This window comes from Macaca nemestrina, chromosome 11 (genome assembly GCF_043159975.1).
Source record: "Macaca nemestrina isolate mMacNem1 chromosome 11, mMacNem.hap1, whole genome shotgun sequence".
In the NCBI taxonomy this organism is placed as follows: domain Eukaryota; kingdom Metazoa; phylum Chordata; class Mammalia; order Primates; family Cercopithecidae; genus Macaca; species Macaca nemestrina.
In genome coordinates this window covers 17569680-17575679 of record NC_092135.1, presented here as the reverse complement: position 1 = coordinate 17575679, position 6000 = coordinate 17569680, and positions in this window count along the sequence as shown.

Genomic DNA, 6000 nt, shown 5'->3' with positions numbered 1-6000 from the left:
TAAAGTTCCAAACCATTGATTTAGCCTGGAGAAGATAGGAAATATTTTAGGCTGTGAAATTAAATAATTCAGATTTACAGCTGTTGGGACTTTAAATTATCCTGAGTCTTGAATGTGCCTATAAAACCTGAGTCACACGACATCCAGCTGCAAATTCTGCCTTTTGTTTCTGTAAATAATTAAAAAGACCAAGCAGTACTGGAGATAAGACCCCCTCAGATTACTGCCCCTTCTCAAAATTAATAAAGTTTAATCTCTATTGGAATGGGGCAATCTGTAAACAATCAAATTTCTATGGCATGTATACCTGACCTTATATGGAAAATGTTGTAATCCTGCTAGAATTTCTCTCTTTGCCTATATAATTGAAACTTTAGCTTCCCCACTTATCAAATGCTAACTCTATTTGTCTGGAGTCAGTGCTTTTGTGGGTGGCCATTCCCAAGCTTTGCGCTCAAATAAACTCTATACTTAATCATCTGTTCTGAATCTCATTATTTAAAATTAACACTCCAGCAACTTCTGACTATGGTAGTCTGCCTTTATCTGTAGTTTCACTTTCTATGGTTTTGGTTATCCACAGTCAATGATGGTCAGAAAATAGTAAATGAAAAATTCCAGAAATTAACAATGCATATATTTTAAATTACATGCAGTTCTGAAATCGTGATGAAATCTTGTCACCAAAACACCAAGAGTGTGGTCTAGATCCTGTTGCTTGCCACACAGAATGCCAATCACTGAGATGAATGTTGCCAGGGAAGAAGGTTTTAATCAGGTGCTGCAGCCAAGAAATCCTTTTGTGGACCTTCAGTGATCCCTGTCACTTCACCGACAGATGGAGCACTGGTACTATCAGAGGCATTCAAACCAGAGCAACTTTACCTGGAATAGGAGTGGGGTAAAATGAGGCTGTGATGTGCTAGGCTGCATTCCCAGGTGGTTAGGCATTCTTAGTGACAGGATGAGACAGGAGGTTGGCACAAGATACAGGTCACCAAGACCTTGCTGATAAAACAGGATGCAGTAAAGAAGCCAGTCAAAACCTGTCAAAACCAAGATGGTGACTAAAGTGACCTCTGGTCAGCCTCACTGCTCATTATACACTAATTATAATACATTAGCATGCTAAAAAACTCCCACCAGTGCCATGACAGTTTACAAATGCCATGGTCATGTCTGCAAATTACCCCTTATAGTCTAAGAAGGGGAAGAACCCTCAGTTCCAGGAGCTCCCTGCTCTTTGCCTGGAAAACTCATGAATAAATCACCCTTTGTTTAGAATATAATCAAGACATAACCATAAAAATAGCCAACCAGAAGCCCTTGGGGCTGCTCTACGGAGCAGCCATTCTTTTGTTTCTTTACTTCTCTAATAAACTCCCTTTCACTTTACTCTGTGGACTCACCCCGAATTCTTTCTTACATGAGATCTAGGAACCCTCTCTTGGGGTCTGGATCAGGACTCCTTTCTAGTAGCAGCACCAACACAAATGATTTTCATTCACCCAATTTCACAAGAGTCAATGGAGATCTCTGGTAAGGCCCCTCTCAGTCCAAATCATCCCAGGCTCGGTTGCAGATGCAGAATATTTGAGCTACACACATTCCTAACTCAACAAAGTTGGAATTGAAGCTCTACCTCAAGGCAGGAGTTTCATTTGTTATTCTCTAGAGATTCTGCTAATCATGAATTTGTGAGTTTTACTTTTCTCTGAGGTTAAGGGGTTGTTTTGGAATTATTCATTAGAGATTTTGATTTTCAACTTTTTCTCTCATTCAAAATTTTAGTCGGGGGGAAAGAGTTCTCTCTGCAAAGAGGAAGTGGATCTTTGTGGCTTAAGCAAAAAAAATAAAAATGAATAAAAAGTGTAATTTTAAAAGCTGGCCAGATTCTGAAACTTGGCTCAATTGATAAATCTATACTTTCTTTTTGAGTGACCAAAATAAGAAGAGGACAAAATAAGATGCTGTTCCACCTAAACAAAAGGCACCTTAGGTGGCTAAGGTCTTGTAGGAATGTTGGAGATAATCACTTACAATGTGAACTGTCTCACGGAAGTCTTTTAAGAAGAACACGTAGGGAGCCTTGCTTAACCCAGTGGAAACACATAAAGGCTAGTCATCTAATGCCTTAAGCACCAAGTTTCTTGGAACCACCAAGACACGTAAAAGGTAAGAACCCACTCAGGGTTGACACCTTGAGGAGCTATTCGTATAAGCTGCACACTCCATCCAAAACGAAATCCCATTAGATATTTTTGCTCATGCAAAAGGAAGATCTAAATTGTGGGCAATTATACTTCTAAAACTGACTCTTCCTCCTTACTGAGAGAATCACCTTTAGAAACACCAACTGGACTTCTGTGTAATACTTACAGCATTGCTTCATGCAAATATTTAGAAAAATGGTCTCACATAACTCCCAGAGACCCCCAAATTACAATGGTCCACATGTAGTACCTTTGAAATACCTAGCCTAGTTTATCAGTACAGTCAGTTAGAAAAAGCCAGCTCTAAAATAAAACAAAATAACTGCAGATGGTACCTATTTTCAGTGGTGTTAGAAGTTTCTAGAGAGGTTCTAATAGTCATTTCTTTGCAAGTGGAAAACAAAAGATTGTCTAAAACACTTTCTAAATTGAAAAAGACTGCCAAAAGTTTTCCCCCTTCTTCATCTTCTTTTCTTTTGCCAGAACTTCCTTGTCCGAACTTACCTCTCTTTCCTCCTTTACCTTCTGCTGTTCCGGCACCATTCTGGAAATACTTTGTGTCTGATAGAGGAGAACCTGCCTTGGTTATTGATTATGGTCCAAAGTGGAACTTAAAGGCCTAAAGAATTCCTGTATCCTCTTCAGAACTCCACTGAATTTGCTAAATAATTTGAAATAAATATTTGAACTTACGACTCTGGCTGGATTTTCTGACATACACCAATTGGTTCACATGTTAATATCAGAAAGAAAAGCCAAGACTGGGTAGCAAAGGTAAACTGCAGGAATAAATTGTGAAAAACTTGCATACATTTTCTGAAGCAGATCATGAATGGGCCTGCAGTATTGCCAAGTCTTTACTAGATACTATCCCCTTAGTTTTCAAAACAGTAGTTGATTGGAGTAAAATAAAACAATGCCAACAACATTTTGATGAGCCTATAATGTCATACTATGAGAGATTTGAAAAAGTATTTCAACAATATTCAGACCCATCAGAAGAAAGTTATTCTAATCATCAAAATGATATTCTCCTTAACTCAAAATTTATAAAAGGATTAGATGAAAAACTGGCAATTATAATAAAGAGACAATACCTTGGTTGAGCTACCTCTCAAACTCATGGTCTAGTCAATTTTGCTGACCAAATATTGTATACTCTAACTGATATGGACAGGAGACAGGAAAATACAGCATAGAAGAGGGTGGTTCCCTGGCAAAGATCCCACCCTCAAACTTGGAAACCCACGACCCAAAATGAGAACAGGTATTCCTGTTTTTGCACCCAAAAGTTGCCTTTTGGCCTGCCACACCCCCTACCCTGTACCCACATAAACCTCCAAACCTCAGGCTCCATGAGCAGATGAGCAGACGAGGAGATGAACAGAAAAACAGATGAATGGCAGAACAGTGCAGCAGAGAGAAGAGAAGGAATATCTAAACACTGAGAGGAGTTCGACTGGGGACAGTCAGAGAGGAGATCGGCCGCTGGACAGCCAAACTCCAGAGGAAGATCATCTTCCCACTCCGTCTCCCTTCCAGCACCCCATCCATCCTGCTGAGAGCCACCTCCACCACTCAATAAAACCCCTGCATTCATCCTTCAAGTTTGTGTGTGACCTGATTCTTCCTGGATTCTGGACCACAACCCAGGTACCAAGAGGGTACTGAACTTGGTTAACACTGTCCATGGATGACAAAGCTAAGAGAGCGTGCTGTAACACACGTCCACTTGGGCTTCAGGAGCTGTGGGTACCCACCCCTGGATGCTGCTGTGGGGCCAGAGCCCAGGGACACTCACCCAGGCTCCTGCACCTGTCCATCTGCATGCTCTCCCTCCCATAAGGGAGTCTGAGTGCGCATGGAGGCCAGACAGATAAGCCACACGTCCTGCAAGGGGGTTCAAAGAACTGTCCCACTTTCATAACCAAGGAAGAAAGAGAAAAAGAAATTAAACAGAGAGGAAAAAGAAATAAGATCATGAATTTACAATTTAAACAATTGTCCAAAACATTTGTGACCCATCAGCAGCCTAACAAAGCCTAAAATCAACTTAATTTCCTGCTTTGCAATTACCAGAAAAGCCTGGATGTTTCTTAAAAATTAAAACGAAAACAGCAACGAGCCAGAGAAAAAGAATAGGGATGCTTCGAGGAAGTCAAAGTGGCCATTTCTTTTCTCCTCACTAATACCTTAGGGGAAATTATACCTTGATTCTGGTAGTATGAGGTGTCAGCAATCATGAAAATAAAGTTAGGCTACAATTGAAGGCACTAGTGACGATCTTAAGGAAAAACCTCAGAGACGTTTTAAAGAAGAATTGCAGGATTTCTAAGTTTGCACCTCTTTGGGGAATGAAGACACAGAGAGGTGCCCTTTGGAGGCAGACAGCTCTGTTTCCGCCACATTCTACCAGGAAGCCAATATTGGCTTTTATATTAAAGAATCCACAGTGAATGATTTATCCCTGCTTTAGCTCAAGGCTGGGAACACTTCTGCCATTCAGGCTTCTGAGAAGAGGGAGCACCGGGTTCCTTTCATCAATACACAGAGCCCAGCTCCTCCGGGCCCCTACAGGACTCTCATAAAAGGTTACTTAATTGCCAGGACCCACAGGTAAAGCTGACATCCTGGATGAAGGTTCAAAGGAGGTGAGTGTACCTTTGGCTGGGTAAGCTCAAGGGATATTCTTTCAAAAACTGTCTAGAAATATTCTAAGCCAACAAGAAACCACAGAGTACGTTAAATCATATCTCAACCTGAACGACTGCAGCTGCATAGCTGATAGGTGGGAAATCTTTTCCTTGCAAGGAAAGGGAAACCGCTTAAACTAGCTGAAGTGGAAATGTTTGTTTCGTTTTTTTTAAATTAGGATCCTTTGTATGCCACAGAACCCAGGAGCAGAATGTCCAGCTGCATTTCAAAGCACTGGAAAACCATAAGGAGCCAGAAAATCCCAATAACTTACTGTCAGCTACGGCTTCAAGAATGCTGCATGACAGACAAGAACAAAATCTCACTAGCACAGACCAAAAAGCCTTCGCTTCTCACACAGCTGCAGGTTGGCTGGGTAGCTCTGATCCCGGCTCACCTGTCTGCTGGTTGACCTCCACCTATGTGCCTACAAAATCCCTTCAGCAGTGTCTCACAGCTTCTCCGTGCTTCGCTCCTCATGGCCAGCAGGTGTTTCCTTCCTCAGTGATTGCCCGTGCACTAACTACTAAGGCGATGGGAGTGTGAAAGTGCCACTCCTGTGCCTTGAGAGGGGATAAACTGTGGGGTGAGTCCCACTCCAGAGCGCCCCATGGCGTCAGGCTGAGGAGGGGACTTCACTTGAAATCACAGCCCTGCCTGGTTTCTTCGTCCTCTCCACTCCCTCCGGGAAACACTTCCTTAACAGACAATTTACACATGAGCCCCCAATTCCAGGTCTCCTTTTGGAGAACCCAGCAGAAGACATGTGGCAGAGGATGAGGATTGTAAACAAAAAAGCCCCATGGAGGAAGGAAAGGAGAAAACTATTTTCATCTGCAGATTGGGGAACGCCACCTCCAAGGAAAACGGAAAGTACGTGCTCCACGGAAGGGAAAGGAAAGCTGGTATACTCATGCCTCGCAAGGTGAGCCTTACATACATATTCAGCAGGTTTGGAGGAAATGTATGAATATTCATGAGGGAAGTCAGGCGTGAATGCAGTGAGTAAACATATATGCAATGTACATTCCATGTTCACTTTGAGGTGAAGTTTTAGCATGAAAGTGAGGTGAAAATTGACTCTTTAAGTGAA